Genomic DNA, 19,436 nt, shown 5'->3' on the forward strand with positions numbered 1-19,436 from the left:
GTACATGCCAACGAAGAAATTCAAGGAGCAGTTGTTGAAAATCTCAATCTATGGCTAACTAGGACTTCACTCACTTCGCTATCAGTTCGTCCCTCTCCTCCTCTAAATGTCTAGACGCCCTCGCTGCATCCTCTGTCATGGCAAGTTTGCGTCTGAGCATATCCACGTGGAGGTCCTTACGATCTACTGCCTCTCGGAGGCTCTTAACCTTCCTCTGCAGTTGGTAGACAGTCGTCGTCTGGAAGGTTGAAAAAGGAATTATCTTCAGAAAATGCCAACTTTCTGAGGAAAGAGCGCCATCTGTGCATTAATAATCCAGCATAGAAAATGGAATGACCTTTGTAGAATTAAAAGGCAGTTACTTTTTAGATAGTTTTTTTGAGACAAATATGATTTGGGGGCGAAAAAAGGTATTAATCGTATATTTTATATAAAAATGAAGGCTCCCTAAGACGATGGTAACGAAAAATGGTCAACGTAAAACACTTCAGTTCTTTTCTATCAAAATTAAGTTCACTCAAATTGAGATGGTTTTATTTAAACAGAGGAGCAGTTGGTTCTGAGACTGCTTGTTTGAAAACAGAAAGCAGCCCATGACAAAAAACAAAAATCACTCCCACTAAATATACGTGAAAAGCTGAATCTACAACGACTGGAAGTATTTCAAGAGTGCAAGACTCGTCGCTGTCCAACAGAAAACGTAGTCAGGCAAAATTGTTACGTTCCTGTGAAAGAAAATAGAATATGAAAAAGCAAAGGATGACAACCAAAGCAATAACAAAGAAGGCTGCAAGATCACCTGCAATACACATAAGAACATCCAACGTAGACATATAGTTCCAGATGTTACTCATATAGCTCAACTACTGCAGTTAATATTCAGATCTATGAAAGAATGGATAGAAAAGTACAGGGAAATGCAACGACTGCAAGATGACATTTCAGCAACTTTAGCTACAGTACAGAACTACATATCTTTCAGAGACCTGATTCTAAGGCATTTTGAAATGCTAAAAAGTGAAATTTTCCCCTGAAATCTCTTTTACCAATCACAAAGCTCTTGTCATAGCTGATACAATTAATATTTGCTACTTGCTTTTGATTTGCAGTTAATGGTCTCTATAGACCAGACTTTTTATTTTACATTGACACCTCTCATTCAGGTCCCTTTTAGTTGCCTGCAAAAGAAAACTATTGTCTGCCCGTCCGTCCGCCCTCATATCTAAAAAAAAAAAACTACTGAGACTAGATGGCGCAAAATGGTATATTGATCATCCACCCTGCAATCATCAAACGGACCAAACTGCAACCCTCTAGCTTCAGTAGTTTTGATTTTATTTAAGGATAAAGTAAGCCATGGATCGTGCATCTGACAGTGATTTCCGGAGACATGGGACGCACCGTCACTCTACTGCATCTGGTGAGCAACCAGAGAGCTGCCAGTTATAGCTGATGGCTTTATAAAGCATTATACACTGTACAGAAAACTAGATTGCTCAGAAGAAACTGAAATGCATTTTTCGTTTCTTCTTTTTCTTGAAATAAATTAATCTCCTCTACCGCAAGGTAACCGTTAGATCATCACTGAAAGAATGCCATAAACAATGTTGACAGATTCATGAAAGATATTCATGATTATGCAAAATAGGATAGTTCAGCTAAAATTTACAATCTTCAACGAGGAAAGAGGCTAAAGTGCATGATGTCTCCAGTTGCCCTACTGGTATAGTGAAAAAATAAAGAACATCCGATCTTTCTACAAGAATACCACAGTTGTTCCTTTTTTTTTTTTTTTTTTAAGAAGCAGGCTCATCACCGCATGAAGAACACTTTATTCTATGTTCGGGAAGTCCCATGCTTGCCACCAGTTTTTATACGAGAAATCCACAAAATAATGAGTTTAAGCCGGCATTAAAAGTATTGTTATTCTTTTCCAGCTCGAGGCCTCTTGGCTTATCTACACAACATCGGAGGCCTAAGTCACCTGTGCACCCTGCAAAATATCCAATGTATCATTTCACTGGCACTGTATTTCATCCTAAATTGAATTGAATTGAATATAGAATTTAGGCCACAGGCCAAGCACTAGAACCTATGAGGTCTTTCAGTGGTGAAACGGAATTGACAGTAAGAAGTTTGAAAGGTGTAACAGGAGAAAACCTCGCACGTTGCACTATGAAATCAATCGTCAGGAGAGGGCCGGAAAGTAAGATGGAAGAGAATATGAGAGGAGGTACAGTAAAAGGAACGAAAGGGGTTGCAGCTAGGGACCGAAGGCACGCTGCAAAAACTCAGTATTATCGTAAAGAAGAGATGAATTACTTTATCCTAAAGAACAGTTTGATTTTTCTTAAAATCTTCAATTAAGTGATATCTCTAGGCAGTCATGTGATGATCAATAATCACTATTGCAACTATCTATCAGTGCATTGAAGGCACACGTTATTACTTACAAAACAGAGGAACGAGGCAATGAGATAAATAGATGCAACACAAAATTAAGAGAAAGAAGCGAAGACAAGAGACTGAGGCCACTCTGTCTTCGAAAGGCAGCTTCAGTACTGTCTACTTTTGTCACAACTTCTAAACACACTACTAACGCAACATCACCTCAACAGAAAGCTGTTGACATCTTCTCCTCAACAAATAACAGGACATCGTACTACTACTACAGTCTTGCACACGCAGAGAGAAAGAAAACACAAACAAAACAAAGTTTCAAAGCTTCGTCTCATATAGCGCACAGCAACGCGCCGTCTGCAATAAATTAATAAATTAACTTCGTCCACGGATACGTCTGTCTTTCCTCCATTAATTTATTAATCTATTCATAGAGTAACAGGCCAACGTGATGTTGATTTGGTCCAAACCCATCACGCGCGTGTGTTCGGTGTCCTTTCCCATTGCCATACTTACATTGGACCTCTTCAGCTGCCTATAAGGATTACACGGATATTTCAAGTTTCAGTTCAGAGGGACACAGAGGTCACTCTGCCTCAGTCTCCTTATAACCACCAGATAAACTCTTCAAAGGGGAAAATCTAGTACATCCTAGGGGTGTTTTATTTATTTCACTATACCAGCTATTTCAGTGAATGCTTCAATGCAATTAAAAAAAACAATATATTATTTAGATATGCACGAACACATGAACGTAATTCATATGGAAAGGACCTTAGTCTACCTCTCGCTGTTTGAACACAGCAGTAAAATAACGAATACGATTAACTATAGGATGATTTTACCGTAATTGTTATTCCTGCAAGTGTCCAGCAACAATACTTATAGATGCAAATTCAAACAGAGGCAAACATACACAAGTACAGATATGTACAAATCCGCGTATGCATGTGAACACATGATTATGCTCTATATTCAAGCGCACGCTGACATTTGCATCCAATTTTGCTTTAATTTTTACACACACTAAACACGTGCAACACACACACACACACTACACACACACACACACACACACACACGACACACACACATATATATATATATATATATATATATATATATATATATATATATATATATATATATATATACATGCATACATACATATGCAGTCCCACACAAACTCATGGACCTCATCACTCAGTACATGATCATCAAACACACGGAAGGCCACCCAGCACATCAATGTTTTATTAGAATTTCATAAAGGGCTAATTAAGTAAACTCATTAAAAACACAGCAGTTGCAAAACAGTTACGGGAATTGCAAAGCAATATTTCAATAAAATTCAATGAGGTTATTAATGAGATATTAGCTTTAGATCAACTTCGTATAAAAAAAAACTCATTTCGCTCAAATTACCCCCCCCCCCCCCCTCCCCAACAATTCGGAACGTTTAACCCTCTCATCTCTCTTCTCTCTCCTCTCTCTCTACTCTCTCCTCTCTCTCCCATTTATATGATGGGGCCAGATTTCATGCACGCTGATGGATTTATTGTCATAATAATAATAATAATAATAATATAATATAATAATACTAATATAATAATAATAATATAATATTTCGGAAGGAGACCCTCTCGTAGACATGTTTTGTTAAAAATGACTGCTGCGTTCAGCACTATTAATCTTATAAGAGTCTTCTCTATCTTTCTGATGACGGCTTTCTCGTTGTTGCTTAGACTGGCGAGCAACGCACCAAAGGGCATGGTAAAATTCGGTTGAGTCATTTGACTTATTATTGCTTATACAATTCTCTCTCTCTCTCTCTACTCTCTCTCTCTCTCGCTCTCTCTCTCTCTCTACCTCTCTCTCTCTCTTAGCTCCTCTCCCTCTTCTCTCTAACGCGACGTTTCCTCCTGATCGACAGGACATTATCAAGCGATAACTGCTGAGGGACTGAATTCCAATAATTCCAATGTCTCGTCTATTGATTTAGCTGACCTTGTGTCAGCACGGGCTCTTGCTCACAGAGCAGCCCGCGGATCTTCTCCAAAAATTTAATATGTCATTTTGTCAGGGGTGGGCTGGTATGGAGTGAGGTTGATATACCTAAGTTCGAGAGACTTCGACGAAGAACCCTACGAAAGGCATCAAACGCGACGCCAACCGGGTCATCGCAGCCGTGAATGCCGCTACGAATGCCACACACCTCCCGCCCATTCAAGTGACTACAGCCTCGGCTACCTTTACGGGAACGTGAAGACCCACAAGAAGGCGGCAACCCCTACGCCCGATCATCAGCCAAACGCCCCGCCCGACTTACGCTCTGGCCAAACGCCTTAATAAAATTCTGACCCCCTATATGCCCTCCAGGTACTGCCTCACCTCATCGGTGGAATTTTTGGAGAAGATCCGCGACTCCCCCGGTGTCGGGCAACCATGGCGTCCTTAGACGTTTGAGTCCCTATTCACCAACGTCCCAGTCGACGAGACGATAGGGATCATCATGGAGCGGGTATATAGGAATCCCGATATGAGACCCCCTAACATCCCAGAAGACTCCTTAAGAACCCTGCTGGATATCTGTACGAAGAGAGCCCCTTTCACCACCCACCGAGGACAGATGTACCGCCAGAAGGACGGCGTAGCGATGGGGTCCCCCTTAGGAGTCCTCTTCGCTAACTTCTACATGGGAGAAGTGGAAGAAAGGGTCTTCTCGCAACACAGATGTCCCCGCACATACGCACGCTACATCGATGCATCTTCGTGCAAGCCGACTGCGAGGATGAGGTAGAAGCCCTTCGGTTAGCAGCAGTTCCTGCAGAACAGCGCACTCACTTCACTTGTCGAGTACAGCAGCAACGATCGGCTCCCCTTCCTCCGACGTCCTTGTCACGAAGACGAATCAGAAGTTGGCGACTACCGTTTACACCAAAGCTACGAACCTCGGACTTTGTCTGAATGGTGATAGCGAGTGTCCTGCGCGGTTCAAGACCACCACCGTCAGGGCCTTCGTCAGGAGGGCCCTCTCGCACTGTTCGACGTGGCAGGACACACACCTCGAAACTCGACCGAGCATCCCAGATGCTAATTAACAATGGGTACTCGAACAAACTCGTAAACCGAGAAACTCGAGCCGCCCTTGACAAGTGGTACATGACGGAGGAAGAGAGAAGGAACATTCCGCCCCCGGAGATATCAACTTTTCTATAAAGCCTTCATGCACCACCAATACAAGGAAGAAGAAGCAGCCATGAAGAAAATAATAGAGGAACACGTCCGCCCCATGGAGGAAGGAAAGAGAGTGTCCCTCATTATTTTTACTACAAGAATCGGCGTACGAAAGACCTCCTGATGAAGAACAACCCCTCCCCACCGGCAGGAGACCCTGAAGCAGTCCAACGTCGTCTACGATACGTATCGCCCCGCCAAGGATGCCCTGGGATTTACATCGGCATGACGACGATGCGCCTGTCAAAAAGGATTTCCTGCCACGCCCAGGAGGGTGCCATTAGGCAGCACGCCCTTGCAGTACACCGCAGAAACATCACGAGAGACGACATCGTCAGGAATATTAAGATCATCGGGAGAGCACCTGACCCACGACGTCTGCGTCTCCTAAAAAGCGCTGCTCATCCTCGAGGAAAAGCCTCCTCCCCTCAATACCACCCAAGAAGCGTTCCTGATACGACGTGTGTGAGGAGGACCACACCCCTCTCCCTAACGAAAGTTACCAGCGCGCATGGAACGAACACCGGACATGAGAATAATACCAGGGGTGACGTCACGCAGGTAGAAGCCAATCAAGAGGCTCCCGGTGATACCCCATACCTGAGAAGGTCTGCAAGACTCGTCAACGCCCGCCGTATGAGTCCCACCTTCCCGGGAACCAATAAAAACTCGACCTACGGAGAAGTTTTGCTCTGACCGTACTGGAGAGCTCGCAACACCACGATAAAAGGCGAAGGACTCGCCACTTGGAATTCTTACGGGCTGCTCTGTGAGCAAGAGCCCGTGCTGGCACAAGGCCAGCTTAATCTTAAACAACAACAACACTGGAATTCAGTCCCTCAGCAGTTATCGCTTGATAATGTCCTGTCGATCAGGAGAAACGTCGCGTTAGAGAGAGAGAGAGAGAGAGAGAGAGAGAGAGAGAGAGAGAATGTATAAGCAATAATAAATCAAATGACTCAACCGAATTTTACCATGCCCTTTGGTGCGTTGCTCGCCAGTCTAAGCACAACGAGAAAGCCGTCATCAGAAAGATAGAGAAGACTCTTTATAAGATTAATAGTGCTGAAGCAGCAGTCATTTTAACAAAATAATAATAATAATAATAATAATAATAATAATAATAACATGTAAAGTTCCATTAGAAAAGCATATTAGTATTTTCATTCCTTCTATGCCATCATATATATATATCTATATATATATATATATATATATATATATATATATATATATATATATATATATATATATATATATATGACTGGTAAAAAATGTTCTGTAACAACAGAATTCCATCTAATAAAAGGAGCCCATAAAAACACCAAATGTAGAGAGAAAAGTACTATATTTCAGAGACTGCTGTCTCTCTCTTCTAGTATATGATGAGAAAAGTTTACAGAAATGGTGGTATTTATACCAAGAGATCCGTCCACAAGTAAGCCCAATTTAGGTCACCCCCGCTGATAATCCTTCCTTTAATCTTCTTAAGCGTTGGTTGAATGAACACTTCGTCGATGACATCTGAGATCCACGCCCCTTTTGAGATGTTCATTACCTGCTTCTCTTTTATTAAGGCCGATTCCATCATTTGACTCTTGTACCAGCAGTTGCTGCTATAAATTACACGTGACAAATTCCAGTTTATTCTATGGTTATGTTCATTTATATGGTTGAAAATAGCCGCGTTCTGTTGTCCATACCTAACTGACCGTTTGTGTTGTATTAATCTCTGGGAAGTGATTTACCTGTAAATCCGATGTAAGATTGGTCACAGTCCCTGGCATGGGATCTCTATACCCCAGAGTCTTTGGGAGATGTCTTTTGTTGGATGTTAATCAGGGATTTGGCTAAGGTATTTGGGTAGGTAAAATGCAAAAGGGTTGGATTTCCCAAGGGTGTGGGTTAACTCTCTTAATCGTCTCCAGGTGAGGAATTTTTATTTTATTGTTGGGTGTGTCTCTGGTCTTGTCTTTAGGGGGTCGGTAGAAAATTTGAACTAATTCGCAAGCAACTTTCATCTTTAAAGTATCCTGACATAAATTAATTGAGAAAGCAATTCAAAAAGCAAACGTAATTTTCTTACCAACCCCCTAACTAAAGACAGACAGAGACACACCCAACAATAAAATAAAAAATTCCTCACCTGGAGACGATTAAGAGAGTAACCCACACCCTTGGGAAATCCAACCCTTTTTTGCATTTACCTACCCAAAATACCTTAGCCAAATCCCTGATTAACGTCCAACCAAAAGACATCTCCCAAAAAAGACTCTGGGGTATATGAGATCCCATGCCAGGACTGCGACCAATCTTACATCGGATTTACAGGTAAATCACTTCCCCAGAGATTATACAACACAAACGGTCAGTTAGGTATGGACAACAGAACTCGGCTATTTTCAACCATATAAATGAACATAACCATAGAATAAACTGGAATTTGTCACGTGTAATTTATAGCAGCAACTGCTGGTACAAGAGTCAAATGATGGAATCGGCCTTAATAAAAGAGAAGCAGGTAATGCAACCATCTCAAAAGGGGCGTGGATCTCAGATGTCGTCGACGAAGCGTTCATTCAACCAACGCTTAAGAAGATTAAGGAAGATTATCAGCGGGGGTGACCTAAATGGGCTTACTTGTGGACGGATCTCTTGTATAAATACCACCTTTTCTGTAAACTTTTTCTCATTTATACCTGGAAGAGAGAGACAGCAGTTCTCTGAAATATAGTACTTTTCTCTCTACATTTTGGTGTTTTTATGGGCTCCTTTTATTAGATATATATATATATATATATATATATATATATATATATATATATATATATATATATATATATCAATTCAATTGCTTTCAGTGTTGGCGGTCACGACACGACCGTAAGTGTAGTATGAGTTTTTTTTTTCATCTTTTTATATATTTATTTTCACATGATTTCTTTTTTTTCTTTTATATATTTATTTTTTTTACATGAAACATTATTTACATTGAAAATGAAGTTACACTTACAATAGCAATACCTTATTAGAATTCCGATTTGGCAAATTTATTTATAATAAAAAGAAAGAAAGATAAAAAAAAGAAACACACCTGAACAGATTCATCATTTTCACGACAATGAAAGTGAATAGTTATATGAGATGCAACACTTCAGAAGAACTCTTTACTGTTTAAGTTCTGTTCATCAAGTTCGATAACCCTTTTCTAGCCAGTAAGTCGGTTTCATAAAGAAACTGTGACAGCACTGACACAGCCACACAAGAATATACGCGAGTCGATCGTACGAGAAACCTACCTTGTCGACGATTTTCTCCCCCTCGAGCTTCGCCAGCTGCTGACACCGACAGATGATCATTTCGACGTCGTTCGTCACCTCGTGGCCCATCTCCGACAGCCTCAGCGCTTCCGTGACACGTCCCAACACGCGGCTTTAACTGCAAAGTCCACACGGTTAATAAGGCGAACTTCGCAGCTTACGCAGTGGCGTCGCAATGGGGGAGGGGGCGGCCAGTATCACATAATTTGGCCGTCCTCAACCCCCAGTTGAAATTTACATTACAGTATTTGATACATTTGCATACAGTAAGAGCTGGAAATGAATTGAAAATTGCTCTGTAATTTCAAATAATTACAGAGTTCACTAATTACTATTACTATGATTTTCCTTCATTTATACATGGATATTTTTTACACGTTCGAGAATTGTATATTTTACAAAATTACAGAGTCGGCACATTAGTTTTTGTGTAACTTTCTTTTGCCCCCAAAGAGAAAAAAATTCATTGTGCAAAAAAAAAAAAAAAAAAAAAACTGCAAAGTACAGTACAGCACAACAGGCAACCCGGAACCGGTATGGGTTACGTATAGGGGAAAGCCCCCATCCCCTGAATGAATGGCATTGGCTGTGGTATTATACCTCCCTTTTCCCACCCCTATTGATTACTACACAAACGTCATTCATATGGCTGATATGGTACTCGGGTGGTATTGCAAAATATAAAACTTACAGGAAACTTATATAGGGGATTGCATTACCCATTACAAGATCGCACTGCAAAATTTGTCTTAAATATTACAAAATATGGAACTTTTGATATTTGGGTACACCTACTAGGCCCCTCAACAGATGGAATGCCAGGCTATGCCACTGGGCATCACGTCGTAGAAATAAGATTTTCTTGAAGTATGGTTCATTCTCTTAACATCATATGAATGGTAACATTACATTGACTTCCTGAATCACATCAGGATCGAACCCAGGTCTTTCAATAACAAAAAATCTGGCATCAAAAGATGAAAAGAAACTCTCAAAAATTGTGTACCAAAATTGAAATTTTGTTTCTTAAATGTATGTTGTTTTTTAAAAGAAATTTTTGAAACAAAAATCACACATCTAAAGGAGGACTAAAAAACGCGTTAAATTTTATTTATTCATTTAAATTTATATATTTAAATTTAAAGCTTTTTCCAGTTTATTTTTGAAACAAAAGGCAAAAACCTAAATGTCTGAAAATAATTACAGGTATTTTAAACATTAGAATATAATTTTCCCATACCTTGGGGCGCACCTGAGCACCTCACGGGGCGCGCAGGTTGAGAAACGCTGCCTAGTCCTTTACAAGGCAAGGCTGCTGCCCGCTAGGCCATACAAGTCATCATAGACTATGGAATCTATGTAAGTACAACTGTCATTCTGTCATCTATAATACGTTCATCATCTTCTTCTTTCCCACCGTTATCCCTACATTAAGGGGTCGGTTGCTTGATACGTCTTCTCCTCCTCCATTGCCTTCTATCAAAGGCATCATCCTCCACCAAACCTCTTCTCTCTATATCTTCCTTCACTTTATCTCGCTATCTAATTCTGTCTCCATCTCGATCTTCTTCCTCCTACAGGTTCCTCCCAGCCCTCTTCACTCCCTCCCCATCATCCATCCATCAACACATGCCCATACCATGTCAGTCGTGACTCTCTTATCACCTCTGTAATCTTTACCAAGCCTGCCCTTTTTTGCCCTTTTTCTTATTTCATCATTTTCCAGTCTCCTCAAGCAGCGATATCCCCATAATCCAACACGTTCATCTTTGGGTACAATCTACCCATAGTCATTCTCTGCCTGATTCAATTTCTTGTTCTAACACTGATGGAACATCCATCATATCAGACTGTCTATTTATTCCTTATGTTCTTGTGATACAGAATCGAATTAGGAAAATTTTACAACAGCAAAGTTATTTAATAAGAATTTGAATGCCCAGTCTTTTCTATCCATTTCACAGAGGAAACTATATACCTTCCCTGAATTTAACGGTGCAAATAAACCTCTTTGGACTTCCTGAGAGATTACATCCAACAAGAAGCGGACTGGATATCTTACGAGGAAATTTGTCATATTCTACAAACGCACAGATACTCACATTTATCGTCATTTATATACGAGTTTTATAAAATATATACACAAACATACACACACACACACACACACACACATATATATATATGTGTGTGTGTGTGTTCGTGCGTGTGTATCTTTTCTCCCTCTCTCTTTATATATATATATATATATATATATATATATATATATATATATATATATATATTATATACATATATATATATATATATATATATATATATATATATATATATATATATCAACGTATAAAGAGAGGCATATATGTGTTAAACTTAAGATGAGTTACATTTGCGGTCAATTTCTCTGCCCTTGTTCCCAAACGATTAACAGCTATAGGAAGATTCTTACTCAACAAACAAACCGAATATAATTGCTCGTAAACGAAGGCAGACCTTTACTTTGGCCATTATGATTTTGGCATTCGATGTTCCTTAAATTTAGCCTACTGTGGGAATTGGTTCTTATCAATATTTGTGGTCTCGAAAGAATATTGATTCACGAATTCCCCTCAGGCTGAGAAGGTCGGGTTTAAAAGAATTTTTAAGTGAAGCCTCTCTCTCTCTCTCTCTCATTGGAAATGGGAGAGAGAGACCTCATGGAGTTTATACGCTGTTATTTTATCCGTCTATATTCCCGTTGGCATTTTTTTTCTCACTGTTCTTGCTGCCTTTGTCACCCTGATTAATTTTAACTGATTTCTGGTCTCTAAATTTTCCTATAATCGTTCAATAGTGAAGGTACAAATGAAAAAAGAAAAAAATTGTCCAGGACTGGGCTAATGTTTTAAAGTGCACACACACGCACGTATACCATATATATTCATGCATATCTATCAATCTACTATATATAGATATATATATATATATATATATATATATATATATATATATATATAGATATATATATATATATATATATATATATATATATATATATATGTAATAGTATATATATATATATATATATATATATATATATATATATATATATAATATATATATATATATATATATTTTATTTAAGTAATTGTAGGATTCGGATATACCTACACAGACCTATAAAAACAGCTGACTCAAGTAATCACCATAATAACAAAGAGCTTTTCGAAAACATGAAGAATAATTCTATGGGTTATTTCTAAGTGGCATCGAGCCAGAGCAAACGCAACCTAAAAACAGTAGCATCTGACAACTGCAACATCACCAGGAGGGTACGTATGCTATGGAAGGGTGGTTAGAGCAGTTGAATGAAAGACTAGGAACAAGAGAAGGAGAAAGGGTATCTATAAGATTTCAAACCTGCGGAAAAGGCAGACAGGATGTGGTAATTGAGTGTCCATCAAGGATAGAGATGGAAAATACATTGTACGTATAGGGATGAAGACATAAGAAGAGATTGAGAGAGTATTTTTGAACAACTGTTAAATACTGAAAATGAAAGAGAGTGAAGGGACCAGTGTTGGAGATACTCGACACAGAAGTGAGGAAGAAGGTTGGAGAGTGGCAGGAGTCTTTAGAGATGGATGGCTTAAATGGTGAATGTAAATAAAACAAAGGTTTTGGTGAGCAGTAAGGAAACTAGAGACTGAGTAGTAATACAAGGAAGAAGAGGCTCAATTATAAAGTTTAAATACTCAGGATCTACTTTAAGCCAAGAGGGATGACGTAAGGCTGAAGTTGACAGTAGGATAAAAAAACACTGCGTTGGGGAAGTGGAGAAAGGTAGCTGAAGTAGATAATAAGAAAATGCCAATCGAGCTAAAAGTCAAGATCTATAACACCATGGTAAGTCCAGTGTTAATGTATGGATTAGAAACATGGGCTTAAGAAGAAGAGCAGGTAAAGCTTGAGAAAACAGAGATGAGAATACTGAGGTGGATTATGGGAATATCGCTGCTTGAGAGATTGGAAAATTATGAAACAAGAAGGGCAGGCTTAGTGAAGATTACAGAGGTGATAAAAGAGTACGATTGAGATGGTATGGGCATGTGTTGAGGATTGGGATGACGAGGAGGGAGTGAAGAGGGCTTGGGGAGTACCTGTTAGAGGAAAAGAAGATTGAGAGGGAGACAGAGAATTAGATGACAAGATAAAGTGAAGGAAGTATATGGAGAGAATAGGTTTAGTGGAGGATAAAAGGTAGTGGAGAAGGCGCATCAGGCAACCGACCCCTTAATGTATGGATAACATTGGGAAATAAGAACATCACCAGAAAAGCTTTAAGAGGGATAGGGGATCCGTCAAAGTCCCTCACAAAAAATAATGCTTTTTTTTTTTTTTAGTATGGTGGAATAAACAAGGCAGTTGAATAATAATGAGCATCTTTAAAGTTCTATAATCACTCATTAAGCTCCATAAAATCAATATTTCAGGCGAATAGGTGGTTGTATATGATGATAAAATGACCATTTGGTAGCAATCAAAGCTTGGCTTTACTGGATCAATATACAGTTATAATATGACGGCCTGCACTAAGTGTTATTTGTTTCAGGCAAAGAATATTTCCGACCTAAAGACTAACATATTCAAGGAAGCAGATTACGTCGACAAACGAAAGGAGAGAGGAGGACGTATGGACGAGGAAGATTTCATGGCAACAACTCTGGTTGTCAAGCCGGGAGTGAAAGAGCCTCCTCGTCCTTCGCCTACCTTTTCGTTCTCAATGGCCAGTTCTCCCTGGCTGCCTCGGCAGCAGCGCTGTCAGCTTCCAGCTGTCGGCCATCGCGACGTCAGAGAGTGGTAGTCGGCCTCGGTTTTGGCGTCCCCTCTTGACGGCCGTCTCGTACAGCTCCGACTGCCTTCTCGACTGTTCTCCCAGGAGCTCGTTACTTGAGTCGTTAGGCGCTCTATGTGCTAAAATGTGAGGTGGGCGAACAGAACAAAAAATGAGTTTGGAAATGTAATATAAATTATGCAGCAACATATAATCTGCATTATTGCCACTGAATGAGCATACAGAAGCGGCATCTCATTCTTTACTCTAAATATTCGACTCTCTGACTTGCCGGTAGTTGGTTGATTCATTAGTACTAGTCTTACCATCTGGAATATATCGTATCATTGCAAATGACTTCAAAAGGAAATTTTTAAGTACACTGCCGATTGGTCTGTCAGAATCTTGCTTCAACCAAGACAAAATATGCGGTCTCCTTCTATTATTCCTCCCAGGTCTAGTTTAGCTAATAAGGCCGTTGAAATAGAATGAGAAAGAAAGCAACAAGACTATAGAATATATCTTGTTGCTTTCTGTGTGTGTGTGTCTAGCCTTACCTCGGCAGCCTCGCGGTTGGCTGTGACAAAGCGTCTGTATGCGGTCAGTAATGGGTGAAGTCCGCCGGAATTCGATTCTCGGGAGACGACAACAGAGCAGAGACGGTGGTGAGGACGCCGCGGGTTTCGACGTCACTCTGCTGACGGCGGTGATCGGATAGGGACAATTCGTCTGGGGAAACAATACGAAGAAAGAACGTGGTTAAATACAACTTACTATAATTAAGTTGGGTAGGACTACTATTGATACGTAATCATCGTCAACGTTCATAGATGCCCGTGATCATCTTAGGACAAGCCAGAGAAACCATTTAAATAGAAGGGTAGTTGCGACTGAGAGAGAGAGAGAGAGAGAGAGAGAGAGAGAGAGAAAGAGAGAGAGAAAGTTTTTAGAAGCATTAAAGGCCTTAGCATTGGCTGTTCTCATGACTGTCTAAACAGAGAGCTTTTGAATAAACTCGCAAGTTATAATTAACACTGGAAACTGGAATATCTCGTTGTTCCACACAGATAATTCAAGAACTATATAATAACAAGAACGAGAGAGAGAAAGAGAGAGAGAGAGAGAGAGAGAAAAACTGACCTTTCGCCATCTGGAGTTGCTTCTCAGTGTTATGGAGTTCCTCGAGTGTAGCGTTGTAAGACTTATTGGTGTTGTGAAGGCGCTCCCGAACGCTCTTCACCTCCTCTTCACCGCTCGTAACTTCGTCCTAAGGTCGTCGGTTTCCTGCTCCCACATAGGAAATGACTGTCATCAAACTGCACTGACGGCCTTCGGACGAAGTGTGTATGGTGTGCTTATGGATGCGATATATATACATGTACATATGTGTGTTTGTGTGTGCTGGTAATTTTTCCTAACGGGGTGGATCCCAGACACAAAAAAAGAAAAAGAAAATGTATTCCTTATTTAACAGTTGAAACACCAAAGAACCCTGTGGCAAACCTTTGGTACGACCAGCAGCTGGTTGACATGACTAGGCCTAAGCAGAATGCTTATCAGCAGTATGCTCCCAAAAATTCAGATTTATTTCTAAACCTTTCATCAAGGTCTCTGGTGGAACAAAATCCCTCAAACACCAACTTTAATGTCTACATTTCTTACTTCAACACATACGTACATACTACAGAGAAACCAGAAAAACACTACAAGGGTCACCGCTACATCCACACCATCTTTGCTGATTCACGAAGGAGCCCCGAGTACAGAAAACTTTCACAGAATTAACAGATTCTAGCAGTGAATGAAGTCCACTAGGCGCAATGCGGTATTCATACCTTTCTTTCCTGAACTCTCGTTCTTTCTTTATATCCAGGAACATCCGTTCCAATGACTTTTCCACCTGTCTATCCAAAATTGTCAAGGTCCCCTCTCCTCATACTCCTTCCTGCAGCACTTCTTAAATATTCGCTTTTGACCATACTACTCTCTTGTCACTACTTCTCCATCATAATCGCGCCATCTCAACCACTTGATCCATCTTTTTGCCTATCATAGTTACCGCATAGGTTCAATTTTTGCAAGTGCGACCTATTTAACGAATGTAGAACCTGATGTAATTATAGATTTGTATAAGTATATCCATTACGCACGAGGATTATATCAGCGTAGTGCTCACCTATAAATATATTGGAGCCCGGCCGTTGTAGGGATTATACGAAAGAGGCTGATAAAGCAGCTAAAGAGGCAGTCCATATAAGAACATATATAAGACTATATAACATACATGAAAACAAGTATTTGACAATAATTGACAAAGTTTATAGAATGAATGAATCTGAAAAACAAACAAAAAATTAAAACAAACAATGACAAGCAAGTGTGAAATGGAAAATGGAGTTCATCATAGAGAGAGAGAGAGAGAGAGAGAGAGAGAGAGAGAGAGGAGACTGAGGGAGAGAGATGAGAGAGAGAGAGTAGGAAGGACATATATCGACCGGTGAGTTTTGTCAGAATCTCGAACATTGTCAACTTATTCCAGTTTTTAATATCCATAAAAAAACTGTGATATTATAGATAAAAACATAGAAAGTAAATAATGAAAACACAAAAGCCCTTAAGGCAATTTTATAAATAGTTGCGAATTAAACAAATATTTATTTATTCTGATTTTTATCAATTCCTTTTTTTTTTTAATTGTTGAAGGTGGAAACGCGAGTAAATGTATAATGTTTTAAGTGTGTTCCGGAGTAGAAGCATATGGCTTTTTCGCATGTTTTTTTACTTATTTATTTATTTTTTTATTATAAATCATTTAGTCCCAGTGCTTGGTCTATGACCAAAAGAGCTGGTACACCAATTCATTCTAATTCTTCAGTTTAGTGTAAATAAACTACTTTTAATAATAATAGTAATAGTGCCCTCGGGTCCCTGCTTTTCATCTAACCATTTAACTGCAGCCATTGCATTCATGATGATTCATTACCTTAGCCTGCAAACTTTGCATTTGCACCAAATATTCGTTATTGTTTGTTCGTTATGGTGCTTCTACGTGCATGAAACCAGTGGCTATTCAGCAACGGGACCAACGGCTTTACGTGACTTCCGAACCACGTCGAGATTGTGAATTTCTTATCACCATAAATACACATCTCTCACTCCTCAATGGAATGGACGAGAATCGAACGCGTACCCACCGAGGTGGTTGGGGGGATCGGTAATTAAACCATACCAGTCACGCCGCTGAAGCGCAAATATTCTCTACTTACTTTATGAATCATTCCATCCATAAGAAATGAATAACGGACAGCCTAAAAAACCATAATGCACTCTTATTCATTTTCAAGAGACCACTTTTACACAAGTAGGTTCAACAATCCACCCTCTATTAATCCTCTATATGAGCTTTTTTTTTTCTGGTCTATCGGTGCGGTATCGGGAAGTTTTGTAGTACCGGTATCGGCGAATTTTCTGGCCGATACTTTTATCATTAGTACAGGAATTTAAAATCCTTGCTAGGCTTCCTAAAAATGTAATATATTTAACAAAGCCCATCCAAATAAAGTTTGGCATAATATTAAATTTTCTGTACCTCTTTCATTTCTAGAACATTTAATATGTGATTATTACTTTGATAAAATTATAAATCTTAGCTAGTTCAGATGGTCCAAGTCCAGTATGAGTTATAACTTCCAAAGGGATTTGTGCTTTTTTTTTCGAGTTGAATGTTTTATTGATCTATACCTCAGAAAGAATAACTCCGGTCCTTTCTTAATCTTATTTTTATTCATATACCAGTATCTCATTTTTCTTGGATTACTTAATAGATCCAGTTTATGTATTGTAATGAGGCAAAGGATTAACCCCTCCATTACCAGGACCTTCATAATCTAAATAAATGAGTCTGTTAACTATTTTAGCCGATATATATATATATATATATATATTATATATATATATATATATATATGATATATATATATTAAAACTCAGAATAAAAACATATATTAGTGAATTCGAGTAAGCACTAATTAACTAAATTGTTAAGTCTTCAAATGGTTAGCCATAATATAAGCCAAACTTATGCCTTTGAAATTGTTTATATAACCCTGTTATATGACCTTTCAGCTTTTGAACCTTTCTAATATACAATAAACCAGAGAACAAGAATGATTTAATAACAATACATATTCTGCTAAATAACAGTGCTATGGAGGGAACAGGTCGGTATCGGCTTAAAAGTTGGTCGGTATCGGTATCGGTAAAAGTTATTGGTATCGGTGATCCCTATTTCAAACTTCTTACATACTAGTTTCTTCACAAAAACCCTAATCCACATCCCCTTTTCCTTTTTTCATATACTAGTTTTTCTCACACCCTATCCCTTTTCCACTTTTTTCCGCCCACTAATCCCTCTCTATCAGTCGCTATCTGCCTTATTTTCTGCACTGAAATCTTACCAAAACTTATCCAAGGTCTATTCAGTAGTTTCATTTCCGTTACTTTGACACAATCATGCAGAGACTCTCCCCATCCAGACAAACCTTACAATTTACAAACCCGGTGGCCGGTAATAAAGTCACAGGGAAAAAAATCACTTAATTTAAGATGGCAGTAAAATAGGGTCATTATTTCCAGTAATGCAGGATTCACTATTTCTTATGTCATTATCTTTTGGATATTTACGGTCTTTTTTTTTTTTTATGGTAATCCCCAACGGGCTCGTACTAAATACGGCGCAAAAGCGGATACATACCATGTTAAAAAATATAATCCCAACGGGCTCGTACTAAACATGGCGCAAAGTGGATTACATACCGGGTTAAAAAAAAATAATCCCAACAGGATTGTACTAAACACGCGAAAAGTTGGATACACACCGGGTTAAAAAAAAAAATAATAATCCCAACGGGATTGTACTAACACGCCGAAAAGTTGAATACATACCGGGTTAAAAACCCTTGGAGGTCAATATCTGGGAAAGATTAATGTGACTTTTTCCCCGACTTTTTTTTTACCTGGATTCGCCTCTTCCTTTTATTACACAATTACAATCTCCTGAAGCATATCTCACGTATGCTATCAGCTACCGGCGTCTTTCTTTCCAACCAAACTCTATAAATTGCTCTTCTAATGGCCCTGGGAGGGAGGCATTTCTACCAGCCATTCGCAATCTCACACTTTTTTTCTCCAAGACCGCGTCACTGAGCTCATCCTCTCTCTACCTTTCACATTCAAAACAATCTTCGAATTGCTCACGCCATAGACCCATGGTTGCATTCACTTCGGACAGCATCTCTGTTCTTTTGGCGCATAGTAGGCCACTCATCTTTCTTGTCAGGATATTTCACTGAATTAATCTATACTTTATTTCATTCTTCAATTATCATATGCATATATGAAAAGAATAATACTTACAGTCTGTGAAGCGAGAGCAATACACATTACATACAAGAAAGATATGGAAAACCCTAAATTCAATAAGACTAGCTATCCTATCGTACCTGATATCTGAATATTGTGCTATGGTTTATTTGTGTAAGTAATAAGAGTAGTTACGATTGGCAAAGTTTTCAATAATATTATCTTTGGAAGGTTATATATGGCCTATCTGTAGCGACCCCGACTGGGATCTAGTTCTTTTAATATCACTAATTATTATATGAATT

At 39.1% G+C, this 19,436-nt stretch overlaps 1 pseudogene; it reads right to left on the reverse strand.

Annotated features, from left to right (window-relative positions):
* LOC135219058 (coiled-coil domain-containing protein 170-like) overlaps nucleotides 1-19,436 on the reverse strand; it is a 52,998-nt pseudogene that overhangs the window by 22,336 nt on the left and 11,226 nt on the right.

This window comes from Macrobrachium nipponense, chromosome 1, assembly GCF_015104395.2.
Source record: "Macrobrachium nipponense isolate FS-2020 chromosome 1, ASM1510439v2, whole genome shotgun sequence".
NCBI classification, from domain to species: Eukaryota; Metazoa; Arthropoda; class Malacostraca; order Decapoda; family Palaemonidae; genus Macrobrachium; species Macrobrachium nipponense.